General features: G+C 37.5%; 1 non-coding gene across 1 annotated transcript; it reads left to right on the top strand.

Annotated features, from left to right (window-relative positions):
* Positions 1 to 11,346: 11,346 nt before the first annotated feature.
* On the top strand, positions 11,347 to 11,476 carry Gm24244. The gene has a single exon (XR_003952447.1). It is a non-coding gene; the product is annotated as a small nucleolar RNA SNORA17 (small nucleolar RNA).
* The last annotated feature ends 8,668 nt before the right edge of the window (positions 11,477 to 20,144 follow it).

Genomic DNA, 20,144 nt, shown 5'->3' with positions numbered 1-20,144 from the left:
GAAGGAAGGAAGGAAGGAAGGAAGGAAGGAAGGAAGGAAGGAAGGAAGGAAGGATGGAAGGAAGACAAATGCAAAGGTAAGATTGGAGACTATGGCACATTTCCATAAATAGTTATGAGAAAAATACTCTTCCATTTGCATATAAAGTAGTTCATGTTTCTCACACTTTAAGCTACTAAATACTGGTCAGAAAAGAGTAAAAAACATATAACTATGAGATATTCTCCCTTCTAAACATAAAAAGCTAAAGTCATACGAAATACAATTGAAAAGCGAAGGCTTGGAAAAACTACTGTAATGGTGGTGGATTAAATAAAAATGTTTACCATAAATTCAAGTAGGTGTGGCCTTGTGTTAATTCCAAAGTTGTGAGTAGAAATGTTGGCATACAAATAGGTAGTATAGGAATCATTTTGTTCCCTTTGCTAGGAAATATTCCTTGGACCTAATTTTTTCAGTCCTGTTGATAGCAAGGCTTGATATTAAGCAATGGCTGAGAGGGCCTTAGGCCAATAGGTCATTCATCAGAAATGTCTAGTCTGGTAATCCAGCTGAAGAGACAGGGAGCAATAACACCACATGGACTAGCTCACATAAATTTTTCACAAGTGCTGGGCTTCCTGATTTGTGGCAGGCATAGTACAGATCACCTTTAGAGCAGCTTGTAGTCCAAAGGCTGATTAGTGGGTGGTGTCTAAGAGCCAATTGGAACTTTGATGAAACAGATACAAAATAGGGAAAGAAGTTAAAGATAAAGAAGTTAAAAATATATATTATATTTAGAGCCTCTCCCTCACCAATAAGCAACAGTTAGGGAAGTCCAGGATGACTGACATGAATGTCTAGCTAGAGTTCTTTTAAGTCGTGAGAAGTGGAATCAAGTCTTTTGACTTTTCAACTCACTAAGGCCTACAGTACCATTGTTTGAAATCTGTATTCAAATACATATTACAGAATAAACAGAGAATGGATGTCTATAAAACACCTGGAATAACTTCATGCCTTTGACTCATTGCAAAAACTATAGCTTTTGAGATCTTAGTATAACAACTATATAGAACAACTTGTGTTCATATATTTATTTTCTTAGACCTTTTTATAAACATTCAATTTTCCTTGAATTTTTACCAGTAGACGTATGTAAATCATTGATAGCTGAGAGCAGTCTTTGCAAAGCACATCCTTTAAATAGTAAAAGTTATACCTGAAATCTGTTTATCCTCTAATATGCAGCCTGTTAGTAAGGCAAACATGTCTATGAATTTGCATTTTTTAACCAGGTGACCTAATAGCTATGGAAAACCAAAGCCTTATTTTTATATGTGAAATGAATTGACTAGTCAGCTGCTGCTAAATCGATGAAGCTATAGTTAGCCAACAACACCATTAGGGTTCTGAGAAGGATAAATTATATCAGGAAATATAATCCAAATATCTTTATCAATTAAAATGACCGAGAGTTATCCACCATCCAGATGACTCTCCTAGACTCCCTTGGTTTCTATAGCATTGTTCATAGCAGTGGTTGTAGGTCTTTGGCTATCATAAAGGACAAGATTGAACCATCAGCTGTCACACAGAAGAACATCGGCCTTCAGCTGCCAGACTCAGAAGCTCTGAGAGGTTTTGCTGAAAATTAGCAACTTGGAAAGACTTGTATAAGTTTAGGAGTTTACAGTCTTATTCCTGCTAAGTTTAACCTTAAAGATACTATAATTTTTGAATTGAAGCTTTTTTTAACTTAATATCATATATCCAGTCCATACAGAGACTGGCAACTATATTTTTCTGGTTCTTTTTAAATTTGAATTGGGTATTTTATTTATTTACATTTCAAATGTTATCCCCTTTGCCAGTTTTCCCTCTGGAAACCCCTTATCCCATCCTCTGTCTCCCTGCTTCTATGAGTGATTTCCCTGACCCATGTACCCACTCCCACCTCCCTGCCCTGGCATTCCCATACATTGAGGCATTGAGCCTTCACAGGACTAAAGGATTCTCCTCCCATTGATGCCTGACAAGGCCATTCTCTGCTACATATATGGCTGGAGCCATGGGTCCCTCCATGTGTACACTTCGGTTGGTAGTTTTGTCCCTGGGAGCTTTGGAGGGTCTGGTAGGTTGATATTGTTGTTTCTCCTATGGATTGAAAAACCCCTTCAGCTCCTTCAGTTCTTTCTCTAACTCCTCTTTGGGGACACCGTACTCAAACCAATGGTTGGCTGCAAGTATCCATCTCTGTATCTGTCAGCTCTGGCAGAGCCTCTCGGAAGACAGGTATATCAGGCTCCTGTCAATAAGCACTTCTTGGCATCTGCAACAGTGCCTCTGTTTGGTGACTGTATATGGGATGGACCCCAGGTGGGCAGTCTCTGAATGGCCTTTCCTTCTGCCTCTGCTCTACTCTTTGTTTCTGTATTTCCTCCTGTGATAATTTTGTTCCCGCTTCTAATAAGGGCTGACACATTCACACTTTGGTCTTCCTCCTTGAACTATATGTGGACTGTGAAATTTATCTTGGTATTCTGAGCTTTTGGGCTAATATCCAATTATCGATGACTGCATACCTTGTGTGTGTGTGTGTGTGTGTGTGTGTGTGTGTGTGTGTGTGTGTGTGTGAGACTGGGTTACCTCACTCAGGATAATTTCTAGTTCCATCCATTTGCATAAGAATTTCATGAATTCATTGTTTTTAATAGTTGAATAGTAATCTATTATGTAAATGTACCACATTTTTCTGTATCCTTTCCTATGTTGAAGGACATCTGGGATCTTTCCAGCTTTTGACTATTCTAAATAAGACTGCTATGAATATAGTGGTGCTGTTATATGTTGGAGTATCTTGTGGGTATATGCCCAGGAAAGGTATAGCTGGGTCCTCGGGTAGTAGTATGTCTAGTTTTCTGAGGAACTGCCAGACTGATTTCTAAAGTGTTTGTAGCAGCTTGCAATCCCACCAGCAATGGAGGGACTTTCTTCTTTCTCCATATCCTTGACAGCATCTGCTGTCATCTGAGATTTTGATCTTAGTCATCCTAGTGTGAAGTGCAATCTCATGTTTTGATTTATATTTCCCAGATGACTACGGATGTTGAACATTTCTTTAGGTGCTTTTCAGCCATTTCATAATTCTCAATTGAAAATTCTTTGTTTAGCTCTATACTCCATTTTTAATAGGGTTATTTGGTTCTCTGGAGTCTAATTTCTTGAGTTTTTTGTATATATTGGATATTAGCCCTCTATCGGATATAGGGTTCATAAAGATATTTTTAAATTTGTTGGTTGTTCTTTTGTCCTATTGACAGTGTGCTTTGCCTTACAGAAGCTTTGGGATTTTATGAGGTCCCATTGTTGATTACAGGATATCACACTTTCTTATATGACTCAGTTATCAAAGTAGCTAATGCTTTACAAAGTTAATAAATACTAAAAATTTGGTCATTCTTACCTAAATTAGTCAAAAGTAGTCTGAATATATTTGAGGCAAGGGGAGATATTTTAAAGGCTCTTTCTCAATTTGGTCATTGTCTCACTGGATTATAAGGTAGGAATATTCTCATTCTCAATATTTATAAAATGTGGCCCTAAATTTGACAGTGACTATGTTGGATATGTAAAGTTCCAGTGTTGCTGCAAACCTACCCCAGGGTGGATTATTAACAATAAAATCATTGTTTTGGTTGATATTACTCAATTAAGAAAAACAGCTAGTCAGAAGCAGAATGACAAGGTATAAAAAGCAAGATTAGCCCAGTCTGAAACTATACCAGTGATGGCTGCAGATGTGTGCTCAAATGACCCACACCCCCAGCTTTATATGCCTCCCATGAGGCCAGCTCTAACTGGACACATACAGTTGAGATGGCCCCACCCAACCACCTTAAACATGCTGCCTTTTGGGATCAAGCAATCCTAGCAGCTGTGCATTAATGTAACCAAAAATCACTAAAAGAAATGGGATAGGAAACTTCATACTCATCAAAGGAAAAATCCACCAAGATTATATCACAATTTTGAACCTATTTGCAATGACACTCATATTCATAAAAGAAACTTTACTAAAGCTTATATCATTCATTGTGCCCCACACAATAATAGTGGCAAACTTTAAACCACACTCTCAACAATCAATGTCATCAAAACAGAAAATAAAGAGAAACAATGAAAATAACAATTTTTTTGAACCAAGAATATTTAAAAGATGACTACCAACCCTTTATCCCCAGATCGAAACACTAAACCTTTCTCTGCACCTCAACAAACCTCCTACAAAATTGACCATATGAATGTGCACAATGCAAGCCTCGATAGATATAAGAAGATGGAAATAACCCCTTGCATTCTATCAGATCATCTTTGAGTAAGGCTGGACATTAACAACAAAAGAAACAATAGAAATTCCACATTATCATGTAAATTGAACAGTTCTCTATCCAATGATAACTTGGGAAGGGAAGAATTAAAGAAAAAAATTAAAGACATTCTAGAATTTAATGAAAATGAAGGCACAACATAAATAAATTTATGGGACACAATGAAAGCAGTGCTAAGTTGAAAGTTTATATCATTAAGTACCTTCATAAAGAAAATATAGCAATATCATGCTAACGTGTTAGTAGAACACCTGAGAAAAAAAATCTAAGCAAAATAGAAGCAAATGTAGTGAAGAGTAGTAGATGACAGGAAATAGTCACACTGAGAGCCAAAATTAATCAATTTAAACCAAAGAATGGTACAAAATTCAACAACACCAAGCTTTGGTTCTTTGAGAAAACTAAAATGATAGACAAAGTTCTAGCTAAATTAACTAAAAGCACAGAGACTGTATCCAAAGTAACAAAATCAGAAGTGAGACATGATGACAGAAACTGAAGAATCCAAAAATATATTAGGTCTTAGTTGAAAACCCTCTACCCAAAAAAATTGAAACATTTTAATGAAATGTATGATTTTCTAAACAGATTCCATATACCAAAGTCAAATCAAGATCAGACAAATTAGTTAACTGTCCCATACGTCATTAGGAAGTAGAAGCAATTATTAAAAGCCTCCCAACAACAACAACAACAACAAAGCCCATGGCCAGATAGATTTCCTGCAAAATTCTACCAGATATTGAAAGAACTAACACCAATACTACTCAAATTATTTCATGAAATAGAAACAGAAGGAACACTACCTACATCATTCTATGAGACCACAGTTACCCTAATACCTAAACAACAGAAAGATGCAATAAAGAAAGAACTTCAGAACAATTTTGCTTATGAACATCAAACCAAAAATATTCAATAAAATTCTTGCTAGCCAAATCAAAGAACACATCAAAAATATCATTCACCGTGATGAAGTAGGCTTCATACCAGGGATGCAGGGGTTGCTCTCTATATAAAAATCCATCAAGATAATCCACAACATAAACAAACTGAAGACAAAAACCATCTAATGATCATCTCATTCGATGCTGAAAAGTGTTTGACAAAATCTAACACCCCTTTATAGGAAGACCAACAGTATCAACAAATTTGGACCCCTTGAATCCCCCAGAGACTAAGCCATCAACAAAAGAGCATGCAAGTGCTATTCCATGTCCCCTAGCACATATGTATCAGAGGACGACCTTATCTGGCATCAGGAGGATATGATGTAAATTATTACAGTAGGATAATCTGTAGATTATTGATGCCCCAAGAAAGGGAGCTGTGGGTGGGCATTGAGGTGGGGGTGGGTGGGTGAAAGGAGTAGAGAGCACCCTCTCAGAGGTAAAGGACAGGGGATGGGGTGAAGAACTCTTGCAGGGGGCACTGGGAAGTGAGTTAACAATTGGAATGTAAATAATAAAATATTTTTTTTAGAATAGTGGAGAGATCAGGGCTTAAAGGAACATACCTAAATATCATAAAATCAATATACAGCAAGCCAATAGCCAACAATGAATTAAATGAAAAGAAAATTGAAGCAATCCCACTAAAATCAAGAACAAGACAAGGCTGTCCATTTTCTCCCTACCTATTCAATATAGTCCTTGAAGATTCATCAATAGCAATAAGACAACAAAAGAAGTTCAAAGAAATAAAACTAAGAATGGAAGAAGTAAAGGTATAACAATTTGTAGATGATAAGATAGTATATATAACTGACCCCCAAAATTCTACTAAAGAACTCTTACAGCTAATGAACAACTTCATCAAAGTAGCTGGACATAAAATTAACTCAAAAGAATCAGTAGCCCTCTTTTATGTAAATGATAAATGGGCAGAGAAACAAGTCACTAAGACAATCCCCTTCATAATCACACACATAATATAAAATATTACATAACCTAAAAGATCTGTAAGGCATGAACACTGAGTTCCTAAAGAAAGAAATTGAAGAAAATATCAGAGTATGGAAAGATCTATCATGCTCATGGATAGGTAGGAATAACACAATGAAAATTACCAAAAGTATTCTACACATTCTACAGATTTGTTTGCAATCCCCGTAGAAATTTCAATACCATTCCCTACAGATTTTGAAAGTCTATTTCTCACCTACATATGGAAAAACAAAAATATGACGATAGTCAAAACAATTCTGACAATAATAGGACTTCTGGGGTAATATCCATATGTGACCTAAAACTGTACTATAGAGAAATAGTAATAAAAATTGCATGGTATTTGTATGGGAAAAGAAAAGCCGATTGATGGAATAGAATCAAACATGCAGAAAAACCTACAGACCTATGGACATTTCATTTTCAGCAAAAAGGCCCAAACCATACATTGGAATAAAAGGAAAGCATCTTCACAAATGTTGCTGCTCTAACTGGATGTCTGTTTGTAAAACAATTCAAATAGATCCATATTCATCACCCTGCATAAAACTTAAGTTCAAGGACCTCAACATAAAACCAGATACACTAAACCTAATAATAATGTTTTGGTGGGAGAGAATTGCCTAATCTGGCACAGACTTTATGTGCCAGGATAGGGGCTATTCCTATGGTCCCCATCTCAGAGGAGAAAGAGAGGGGTGATGGGGACAAGGACTGTGTGAGTGAGGAACTGGGAAGGAGAACTGAACTTTGGGTGTTAATGAATTAATTAATTAATTCAAAGAAAGATTAGTGTAGTTTGGAGACTTCCCAGAAATATAGACATTGGTCAACTGGATCAATGTTTAAAGATTACCTATGTAGATTTCTAATTATTAGCTCTGTGTTATAACTTTTAAATCAATTTTTGCAATAGGTCTAAGGACATTTCAACCATATCAAATAAACCTATAAATCCTGAGGTACAGAAAGTTCACTTAAAAGTCTTATAAAGCTTCAGATGCGGTTCATACTAGTTGAATAAACCAATATTCTAATTTTATTTTTTTAGCTTCCCAACCTTGATTTTTTATGTATTTACGTATTTATGTATTTATTTATTTATTATTTTTGCCAGTAAGTCACATAAAACACATGACATAGGATAGAAACTTTCTTTTTTTTTCCTTTTCCATTTTTTATTAGGTATTTAGCTCATTTACATTTCCAATGCTATACCAAAAGTCCCCCATATCCACCCACCCCCACTCCCCTAACCACCCACTCCCCCTTTTTGGCCCTGGTGTTCCTCTGTACTGGGGCATATAAAGTTTGAGTGTCCAATGGGCCTCTCTTTGCAGTGATGGCCGACTAGGCCATCTTTTGATACATATGCAGCTAGAGTCAAGAGCTCCGGGGTACTGGTTAGTTCATAATGTTGTTCCACCTATAGGGTTGCAGATCCCTTTAGCTCCTTGGGTACTTTCTCTAGCTCCTCCATTGGGAGCCCTGTGATCCATCCATTAGCTGACCGTGAGCATCCACTTCTGTGTTTGCTAGGCCCCGGCATAGTCTCACAAGAGACAGCTACATCTGGGTCCTTTCGATAAAATCTTGCTAGTGTATGCAATGGTGTCAGCGTTTGGATGCTGATTATGGGGTGGATCCCTGGATATGGCAGTCTCCACATGGTCCATCCTTTCATCTCAGCTCCAAACTTTGTCTCTGTAACTCCTTCCAAGGGTGTTTTGTTCCCAATTTTAAGGAGGGACATAGTGTCCACACTTCAGTCTTCATTTTTCTTGAGTTTTATGTGTTTAGGAAATTGTATCTTATATCTTGGGTATCCTAGGTTTTGGGCTAATATCCACTTATCAGTGAGTACATATTGTGTGAGTTCCTTTGTGAATGTGTTACCTCACTCAGGATGATGCCCTCCAGGTCCATCCATTTGGCTAGGAATTTCATAAATTCATTTTTTTAATAGCTGAGTAGTACTCCATTGTGTAGATGTACCACATTTTCTGTATCCATTCTTCTGTTGAGGGGCATCTGGGTTCTTTCCAGGTTCTGGTTATTATAAATAAGGCTGCTATGAACATAGTGGAGCATGTGTCCTTCTTACCAGTTGGGGCATCTTCTGGATATATGCCCAGGAGAGGTATTGCTGGATCCTCCGGTAGTACTATGTCCAATTTTCTGAGGAACCGCCAGACTGATTTCCAAAGTGGTTGTACAAGCCTGCAATCCCACCAACAATGGAGGAGTGTTCGTCTTTCTCCACATCCACGCCAGCATCTGCTGTCACCTGAATTTTTGAACTTAGCCATTCTGACTGGTGTGAGGTGGAATCTCAGGGTTGTTTTGATTTGCATTTCCCTGATGATTAAGGATGTTGAACATTTTTTCAGGTGCTTCTCTGCCATTCGGTGTTTTTCAGGTGAGAATTCTTTGTTCAGTTCTGAGCCCCATTTTTTAATGGGGTTATTTGATTTTCTGAAGTCCACCTTCTTGAGTTCTTTATATATGCTGGATATTAGTCCCCTATCTGTTTTAGGATAGGTAAAGATCCTTTCCCAATCTATTGGTTGTCTTATTGACGGTGTCTTTTGCCTTGCAGAAACTTTGGAGTTTCATTAGGTCCCATTTGTCAATTCTCGATCTTACAGCACAAGCCATTGCTGTTCTGTTCAGGAATTTTTCCCCTGTGCCCATATCTTCAAGGCTTTTCCCCACTTTCTCCTCTATAAGTTTCAGTGTCTCTGGTTTTATGTGAAGTTCCTTGATCCACTTAGATTTGACCTTAGTACAAGGAGATAAGTATGGATCGATTCGCATTCTTCTACATGATAACAACCAGTTGTGCCAGCACCAATTTTTGAAAATGCTGTCTTTCTTCCATTGGATGGTTTTAGCTCCCTTGTGGAAGATCAAGTGGCCATAGGTGTGTGGGTTCATTTCTGGGTCTTCAATTCTATTCCATTGGTCTACTTGTCTGTCTCTATACCAGTACCATGCAGTTTTTATCACAATTGCTCTGTAGTAAAGCTTTAGGTCAGGCATGGTGATTCCACCAGAGGTTCTTTTATCCTTGAGAAGAGTTTTTGCTATCCTAGGTTTTTTGTTATTCCAGATGAATTTGCAAATTGCTCCTTCTAATTCGTTGAAGAATTGAGTTGGAATTTTGATGGGGATCGCGTTGAATCTGTAGATTGCTTTTGGCAAGATAGCCATTTTTACAATGTTGATCCTGCCAATCCATGAGCATGGGAGATCTTTCCATCTTCTGAGATCTTCTTTAATTTCTTTCTTCAGAGACTTGAAGTTTTTATCATACAGATCTTTTACTTCCTTAGTTAGAGGCACGCCAAGGTATTTTATATTATTTGTGACTGTTGAGAAGGGTGTTGTTTTCCTAATTTCTTTCTCAGCCTGTTTATTCTTTGTGTAGAGAAAGGCCATTGACTTGTTTGAGTTTATTTTATATCCAGCTACTTCACCAAAGCTGTTTATCAGGTTTAGGAGTTCTCTGGTGGAATTTTTAGGGTCACTTATATATATACTATCATATCATCTATATATATCTTATATATACTATCATATCATCTGCAATAGGGTCACTTATATATACTATCATATCATCTGCAATAGGACATAGGATAGAAACTTTCTAACTTCAGTTTTTTCATATAGCAGAGCAGAATTTTAAAAAGATATCTCAACATTAATATACCCCAAAGATATGTGAAACCTAGCTAAATTAAATCCCATGTGTAGAAAGACTATTTGAACCCTGGCTATCAACATAGCCATAATAAATAGCAGTAGCAGCAGATTTCAGCTTGGACTTAAATTCAAGGACCTCAACATAAAACCAGATACACTAAACCTAATAATAATGTATTGGTGGGATAGAATTGCCTAATCTGGCACAGACTTTATGTGCCAGGATAGGGGCTATTCCTATGGTCCCCATCTCAGAGGAGAAAGAGAGGGGTGATGGGGACAAGGACTTTGTGAGTGAGGGACTGGAAAGGAGAACTGAACTTTGGGTATTAATGAATGAATTAATTAATTCAAAAAAAGATTAGTGTAGTTTGGCATAAAGCTTCCCAGGTGACATGCTCGGGAGCAGGATTGTCAACTTTACCTCAGGCCAGCAGTGTGGGATCTAGAAGAGCTATAGCTTGGTCAGTTCTCAAGTCCTTCTGCAACTGAAAAAGATTAATACATACACCTAAATGTACATAAGGGTGGAAGAAAGAAAAAATAAAATTAGAAAGGAAGGAAGGAAGGAAGGAAGGAAGGAAGGAAGAAAGAAAGAAAGAAAGAAAGAAAGAAAGAAAGAAAGAAAGAAAGAAAGAAAGAAAGAAAGAAAGAGAGTGCCAGGCCTCTCTGATTTTTCAGCTCTTATTCTCACCAAGGCATGCCCAGGATCCCAAAGAAGATCAGCAATAGAACTAGTGGCTCTGGCCTAACATAGACATAACCAAAATTCCTTGCTTGTTGTCAATGAAAATAAAATGTTGGATTTCATCAGCACCCTGCCCTTAGAACTCTAGACCCTAATTTTTCTTGCTAAAAGTTAGATTTTATATATATATATATATATATATATATATATATATATATATATATATATGTGTGTGTGTGTGTGTGTGTGTGTGTGTGTGTGTGTGGTGTTGCATAACAAGTTGATCATAACAATATTCTTAAACAGAGGCATGAGTATAAGATGGACATAACAACCTATTTTTAAAAAAATTAAATGGTTGCCATTTCCTTGAACAGGTAGTATATAACTATTTGTAGTTACATTTACAGGTGATATATTGCCCAGTTCTTGAGAAGTAGGGATTTAATCATAAATAGGATATAACTTGGTTTATCTTTACTATATGATAGTATTTAAACCCAAGGCAGCAGCTGACTGGTTTACTAGCAATGAAGTTTATGATTAAGAATATTATGGAGGCCATTGTGCTAGGATTTGCTAAAGAGGTGAAGGCAGGAGGTCATGAGTTCAAGGCCAGCCTGAGCTACACACTTCTTCCCCTAGATGAATTGTAGGTGTGACTACTATATCACATGTGCACCAGTAGGTGTCAGATATGAGAGAAGTTAGGTCTATGCTGTGTTCTGACCTGTGAACAAGCAAATGATTAGAAGCCCTACATTCACTGAAAAAAAAAAAAAAAGCCTGAGATGACCACCAGCCCTGTGCCACAATGAAGTGGAAGGTTCTCATTGGGTCCTGTAATGCAGACTTATCTGGTAATGCAGACTAATGATGTCTTTTGCTGTGGTTGACTTATTTGTTGTTTTGCTACAGCAAAAACCATGGGAGGACATATGTTTGGAGAAAGTATAAATAGGACTCAATGAACAGAGATGGTAAACTTTCATGCCTAGCTTTGAAGCCCTTTGTTGATCTCCTGTCTTTTTCTTTTTCTTCACTGAACTATGCTTCATTGAGAGAAACACAGGAGAGAACTTCCCCTTGCTTCCTGGCCCTGGTTGATCCTACTCACTCGTGGTGATTTGGTGGAGGCCTAGCAGTTTCTGCTAGATCATGCGACCACTTCTGATTTGTGTTTGCTATCCTGACATTGTGGAACTGGACTGGTATCCTGAAAAAGAGATATTGGAATCACCCCAAAGAACCACTTCTAAACAAATCCATATCCCCTTGTCTTCTTTATCATCTTTGGTCCCATATCTTTGGGTGGTGGGCAAAAACTGGAGTTGAAACATTTAAGATCCCTTATTAAAAGTAGGTTTTCAAATATCTAATCCTACACCAAAGTGCCTGGACAGGAATGTAGCATGAGAGGACCACCAGTCTGGTGGTACTCAGGCATAGTGAGGCAGACTTCCTCAAGATGATTCGTTCCCTGTACCATAATCCATAAGTGTTATGTATCACTAAGAGAATCAAAGATATGGAACAGAAATTCAAGGAAAAAACAAAACAAAACAAAACAAAACAAAACAAAACAAAAAACAAAGCAATTTGGTTATAATTAACTGGAGACATCAGGGTAGAGAGTAGTCTGAAATGAGTAGCCAGTGATGCCACCTGTGAAAATAATGGGGTGCTGGCCTATGCTGCTACCAGAGGCAATGTCTGGATCTATGGGCCATGTAGCAACAGACATCTGTTAATCACCAATGGCCAGGTGGCTGTCGCTGGTCTGGGAGGCCACCAGGGCATATGTTGATGTTAGAAGGCTATGCAGAACTGACTCCAACATTCATCTGGGGATCATCAGATATCTGACCCTTAGGCATGAGATCAGAAGACAACTCCTCATCTCTAGCTAGTTTCAGAACACAAGTGAGTGGCTCCCACACATTTTAATAGTTGTAGGTGAGGATACAAGCATGGAATAGCTGGACTTTCTACAAGTATCTCTTGTGTTGTCATGGACAAGGTAGAAATACACTCTTCCCTCCTCATCCCTTACCATCTACAGCACATGAGAGATATGGCCCTGGGGTCATGAAAGCATGAGCTGGACCTATCCATTGTCACAACACTCAAGAGAGCAGGCTCTGTACCTCATCTAAGCAGTACAATGGAGCTGAACTTGATGGGGGATAAGGAATGTCTGAGTAAGCTGACCCTGAGAGTGTAAGCATGGGAGAGTTGTCCCTAAAATAGATTGCTTTTATGCACCATAGACAAAGGAAAGATGTGCTCCACTACCCTCATCCCTTGCTACCTATGGGAGGTAGGAAAACTGGCCCTATAGTCATAAGAGCAAAACTGCCCTTGTGCATCACCACTGAAGTATTTGGAAAAGTAGACCCTGAACTGAGGCACAGTAGAGTTAGCCCTGGATATGAGGATTGCATGTGAGCTAGCCTGCTTTTGGTCTGCTGGGTGATGAAAGGGATAAGTTAGAGATGTGCTTGTCTATACCATTGTATACCATTGTCTATACTATTGCAAGCAGGAGATTGGGCTGTATTTTCATGAGAGTAGAAGAACTGGCCATGTCCTTTACCAGATGTAACACTAGAGATAGTAGGCCCTAAACCTTGCCTTGGCAGCAAGGTAAAGTAAAACCTGGCCTTGGTTGTAAAGAGGCAGGGGTTTGTAGTTGAACTTACTTCAAAGGCCTGAAAAGGGGAGAGCTGGGAGGCTCAAAAACTCAGATACCACTCAGACCCTGATTTAGGACTTTGATTTGGTCTACCTCATCATCTACCTCATTGATGAGCTACAGAAGAATATGAAGGGCTCATCCTACATATCCAAAACTATAGGATCTTGGTGACACAGGCCACCTTAGGATATCTAAGAGGAATCCCAATATGGAATAACAATATTGGGACCAGAGGTCTCACATCACATCGAAATGCCATTGATATGAATATTTGCAATCAAATATGTATGGTCAAAATGCTATACTGTGGGACACACTATGACACACTATAGCTTTCCCCATGAGATATTTTTTCTCTGTTGTTGGAGAGGCTGCAAGGATGGATGATTTTGGGATAAGGAGTATAATGGAATTGGTATACTTGAGGTGAAATTTACAAAGAACCAATAAATATGTGAAAAGAAAGAATTCTATGAAGGCTGAAATACTAGAAGGAAGAAACCAGAGACATGACTCTATGAATGTAATTTAACTTTAAAATATTGACAGACCCATAAACTTTGTACACTGTGGGTCAATCTACTGTAAACCAAAGTAGACCTTCAATAATGTACTAAAGAACTAAATGAGGAAGATATGGTCTCTTGATGCTGTTGAGGTCAAACCTACAGATGACCTACAGAATTTTGATACTGCACAGAGACCACAGCTTCCAGAGTAAGAAATGCATTACGAGAGAAAGAGCCTTTCAATGGAGTTGGACCATCCAACAGAAAGAGCCATAGCATAAGGGCAAACATGAAATAGAGTGTTATCTTATAATAGTATAAAAATAAATGGATATAACAAATACACTTTTCTGAAATACACATTTTGACCACTCCCTTTGTAATAAGACAGGTATAGAATATTTATATTTTATAAAAGTGTCTGTTTTTGAGAAGTACTTCAGACATATATTCCTATAATGATTGTTAGCTACACTGATACCATACAATGGAAAAAGAAAAGTCTATTCAGTAAACACTGGTGAGGAAACTGAGACTAAACCTACAAAACCCAAAGCAAATGTAGACTTACATCATACACCAAAAAGAAAAACAACAACAACCAAAAGAATTGGGACTAAAGCTTATTTTTATAAACACCCCAGTTATATCAATACTAAACAAAACAATGATGCTGCGGATTGGACTCAGTTGGCCCCTCAACCCGCAGAAGAATCAGGGTGTTGGTATTCAGTTGAGCAAGGAGTCAGTGAAAAGTGACAAACAGTTGTGAATATAAGGGAGTGTTGATCTGAATGTAATTTCTCAAAGCAAGCATCAGACTTATAAGTGACATTTACACAAAACAGAGGAATGCTTACACAAAAGTTACCAGGAACCAACTGGGATAAAAATCAATGTTAACAGCTGGGATCAAAAGTAGCCCCACCTAAGGACAGCTTACTCTTAGAAGCCAGGGGCAAGGGCTTTGTGCCTTTGCCATAGCTCCAATTCTAGTCTATTCTTCCTCTTAGGCCATTGTAAATTCTTGTCTATGGGAGTGACTCAGCTATTGTTCTAAGTATACTTTGTAGACTATCCCTGATATCTCTAGCTCTATTCCAGTAAATTATAATGCCTGATTTCTATCACTGTCTCTCTGTCAACACTCGAGACTTTTCATGTGAATGAGTAACATTCTTACAAAAATTAAAGCCCAAGGTTGGCTCAACAATTTCCTAGGATATTGGAACACTGGTGGAGGCTAATCTAACTTAGCTATATGTCAAAATCAAGCCTTAGAGGCACTTATAATAAAACAATATTGAAGGAAAGCACACAGATCCGTTCACCGACTAATGCAGGGACAGGTTTGGAGCATTCATTTTACAAGATGCCAAGATTCCAGGAGTCTAAGTTTCCATAAAACTGCATCCAAGTTTGGGCCTGCCATGTAGCTTTTTCAGGAGTGGATGTGGCACAATGAAAAGCTATCAAGGAGGAAACGTAGACAGAAATCTGAGATATAAATTTTGTAATAATTTGTTTAACAAATGAAAAAGAATCATTTACCAAAATTTCAATGTATGTGTAGAGAAATAGTATTAAGAAGAAAGTCTAAAATTAAAAAAAGAAAGAAAGAAAACATACAGAAACCAAAAAGTTGGGTGTATATATATATATATATATATATATATATATATATATATATATATAAAATGAGAAAATATAAATTTACTTCTATTGCACTAATTACACAGATATATATGTTAGGACACATTTGTGTAAGAAAAGCATGGCCAAGCATTAGTAAATGTTAAAATTCAGAAATTGTACAAGTAATATCCAATGAAATTATTTGCACAACCAAGCAACAATGCACATGCACGCACACACACACACACACTTTTGTGGGAAATAAAGTAAGGAGTTACTAGACATCAGAACACACGAATAGCTGTTGGCTATACATGTTTATTTAAAACAATTCCAAACATTCAAAACATTCAACCTTAAAATATACTTATTATTGTACATTTATATTTTTAAGAATATGAAGAAACATATATATATATATATAGCAACAGTCAAAGAACAAGCCTGTGGATTTTAAAGAATGCTGAAAGAATTGCATAAAGACTTTGGAACAAGAAAGTTATGTAATTATTTCATAATCTTGAAAAATAAAAGAAATATCTTAGTAAAGGGAAAAATAAACAAAACAAAACAAGATAACCAACAACAATATATCAGAATGGGAGGGACTTGGGAGGAAGAGAAGAGGGGTGTGGGGGAAAGGGGTCAGTATCAGGTATGGGGAGAGATGAGGGAGATGTACAGAGGATCAGAAATTTGAACAGAGGTGTGTAGAAATGGGGGATGGGGAACTGGGTGTAGTCACCAGCAAGCCCTAAATGCCTGGAAAGCAAGAGGCTCTCAGGACCCAATATCATGAGATTAACTGAAATTCCCAACTAATGGGAGGGAGAACCTGTAGAGACCATATCCTGAGGTTAGGCAAGTCCACCAGTTGGGGTATGGGGCCACCCACTCATCTAAAAAAAAGTTTAAGTCAGAATTGTACCTGTCTAAGGGAAATACAGAGACAAATTCTGGAGCAGAGACTGAAAGAAAGGCCATATAGAGATTGCCCCACCTGGGAATCCATCCCATATACAGTCACCAAACACAGACACTATTGTGGATGCCAAAAAGTGCATGTTGACAGAAGACTGATATAGCTGTCTCCTAAGAGGCTCTGCCAAAGCCTAACAAATACAGAGGTGTTTACTTGCAGCTAACAATTGAGCATCGGGTCCCCACTGGAGGAAGTAAAGAAAGAATTGAAGGAGCTGAAGGGGTTTGCAACCCCATAGGAGGAATAACAATATCAACCAATCAGAACACCCAGAGCTCCCATGGTCTAAACCACTAACTAAAAGAGTACACATGGAGGGACCCATGGCTCCAGCGCATATGAAGCAGCAGAGGATGGCCTTGTTGTGGAACAAAAGGAAGATAGGTCCTTGGTCTCATGACGACTCGACAACCCAGTGTAGAGGAATGCCATGGTAAGGAGACAGTAGTGGGTGGGAGAACATAGAAACAGGGCGAGAAGGGGATGGTATAGGGGGTTTCCAAAGGTGAAACTGGGAAATGGGATAACATTTTCAATGTGAATAAATAAAATATCCAATAAAAAAACAAACAAACAAACATGATCAACAAGACTCAGGGAAATATGTGACTAACACAGGCCAGCTCTCAGATAACAAGGCCTGGATACACTAACACTGTCAATGGAAAATAATGACTTTAAATCAAGTCTTACAAATTTTCTAGAGGCCTTTTAAAGAGGACATGAATAAATTCCTGAAAGGAAAACAAGAAAATACAATCAAAGAGGTGAAGGAAATGAATAAAACTGTATAAGAACTGCAAATGGAAAAAGAAGAAATAAAGAAAACACAAACTGAAGCAACCGTAGAGATGGACATCCTAGGAAAGAAAACAGGAACTACAGGTGCAAATTTCACAAAAAGAATATAAGAGAAGGAAGAGAGAATATTGGGGAAAGAAGATACAGAAGCAGAAACTGATATGTTAGTCAAAAAAGGTTAAGTACCCCAGATCATCCAGCATTGCAAACAAATCCAGTCAGAACTTCAGTTAAATGCTGAACTTTTAAAGCATGCATAAACTGAATGACAAATGCTAAATTTAGCTTTCTTAAGTCTAGCCAATTTTTCTAATTTTTCAACCTCTCCCACCCCTTAAAAAATATTAATTGCCCCAATTCAGCACGAAGCTATGGAGAACTTTCAAACAGATTCCTTGGGTTTGAGTGTCTGGTAATTTTTTTTAAATAAATTAGAGATAGGTTGACATTTTAAGGGATAATTTGGAAATTTTGAACAGGGAAGAAACTAAATAGAGAACTTAACTCAGGGATTTCTATTTTTACTTTTCTCTTCTCTATCATTTATTTCTTAAAGGGAAATGGGTTGAAAAGAAAAAGAGAGTAGAGTAATATTATAGGAAATTAGATAAATGGGGATGGATTACTAAATATACTCTTAAACAAAACATTTTATAGGCATAATTTCATACTGGCAGAAATCTTTACATTTTGATGCAGAATTGAAAATTTATTTTCTTACATTGGTGTAGAATCTTTGAATATTCATACAAAATTTAAAATTAATATCTTACTCTTAGATTAGCACTGTGCCTATACTACTCATTTAAGAATATAAGACTTAGACCCAGTCCTTATATTAGCTGTTAATAAAACTGTTTAGTATTAATAAATAATGCAAGTTAAAGGTTAGATCATAAACTCATGGTAATATTAAATCCTGATTTAATTACCATAATGTGTTTTCACGATTATTCAAATACAAAACATATAAGAATAATCAATGTTTAACAACTCAATTATACCACATATAGATAGTTGACCTTCAAACAATCATAGATCCACAGAATAAGGCATTTAAAGTTATTTCATTATTAATAGATCTTTTGACTTTTCCTCCTGAGAGTAACACAAAACCCACCTCAAAGAAGAGATTGAGCATCATTACCTTAAACTGTGGCAAGCTAGCCACAGGGTAAGAAATACACTAATTTCATTTTCAGACAAAATACTGTCCAAAAAGAAAAACAAACAAACAAACAAAGTCATACAGATCTGGGATATTCCATTACAAAGTGTTACCAAGATAGGGTAAGTTTTCACTTAATGTCTGTCCAAAGGTTCTGGGTAAGATGGCTAAAGATAACTTCCAGTTTTGATCTGCACCTGGAGCTAATGCTGTGCCAAAGCTCTCCACATACAAATCCCACCCAGAGAGAGCTGGTCTCCCAGGAGTGCTGACACACCTAAGATCATAGAAGAGACCACAACTACTGCTCTAATACCTGGGCCAAGTAGGACCAAGCTGGAGCCTAGAGGACACAGGAACCACCTCAGAGCAGCCTGGGGCAGGACCCTTCAGATTTCCTTCTGTGCCCTGGAGCTGAGCCTGAGCCTCAACTCTCTATACCCAAATTCCACCCAGATAGAAATGGACTTCTAGGAATGTTGACATACCTAAGATCATAGGTTCACAGGCTCACAGGCTCACAGGAGAAACAAGTTATAGTCAGAAACAGCATGGTCAGCTAATACCAGAGACAACCAGATGACAAGAGGCAAGCACAATAACATATGCAACAGAAATCAAGGCTATTTGGCATCATCAGATCCCATTTCTCCCACCACAGCAAGCTGTGTATTCCAATACATGGAGAAAGCAAGATTTGGATTTAAAATCACATCTCACAATTATAGAAGACATCAAGAAGGACATATATAGCTGTGTGGTGGTGGCACATGCCTCTAATCCCAGCACTTGGGAGGCAGAGGCAGGAAGATTTCCGAGTTTGACGCCAGCCTGGTCTATAAACTGAGTTCCAGGACAGCAAGGGCTATACAGAAAAACCCTGTCTTGAAAAAAACAAAACAAAACAAAAAAACAACAAAAAAGAAGAACAAAAATAACCCCCTTAAATAAATACAGGAAAACACAGGGAAACAGGTAGAAGATCTTAAAGAGGAAACACATAAGTCCCTTTAAAAAATACAGGAAAACACAACCAAACAGGTGATGGAACTGAAAAGCATCCAATACCTAAAAATGAAAATAGAAACAAAAAAGAAATCACAAAGGAAAACAATGCTGTAGATAGAAAACCTAGGAAAGATATCAGGAGTCATAGATATAATCATCACCAACAGAATACAAGAGATAGAAGAGAGAATCTCAAGTGTAGAAGATACCATAGAAGACATTGACACAACAGTCAAAGAAAACACAAAAGTCAAAAAGCACCTAACTCAAAACGTTCAAGAAACCCAAATCATAATAAGAAGACCAAACCTGAAGAGAGTGATGATTCCCAACTCAAAGGCCAGCAAACACCTTAACAAAATTATAGAAGAAAACTTTCCTAACCTAAAGAAAGAGATGCCCATTAACATACAAGAAGCCTACAGAACACCAAACACATGAAATCAGAGATTTCTCCAGTCACATAACATAATTATTTGAACACTAAATGCACATAAAAAAGAAAGAATATTGAAAGCAAAAAAAAAAAAAAAAAAAAAAAGGAAAAATGTCAAGCAACATATAAAGGGAGACCCATCAGAATTACAACAGATTTCTCAATAGAGACACTAAAAGTCCGATCTAGGGCAGA

The sequence above is a fragment of the Mus musculus genome, chromosome 17 (genome assembly GCF_000001635.26).
Source record: "Mus musculus strain C57BL/6J chromosome 17, GRCm38.p6 C57BL/6J".
Taxonomy (NCBI): domain Eukaryota; kingdom Metazoa; phylum Chordata; class Mammalia; order Rodentia; family Muridae; genus Mus; species Mus musculus.
This window is presented reverse-complemented; position numbering and strand designations above follow the sequence as displayed.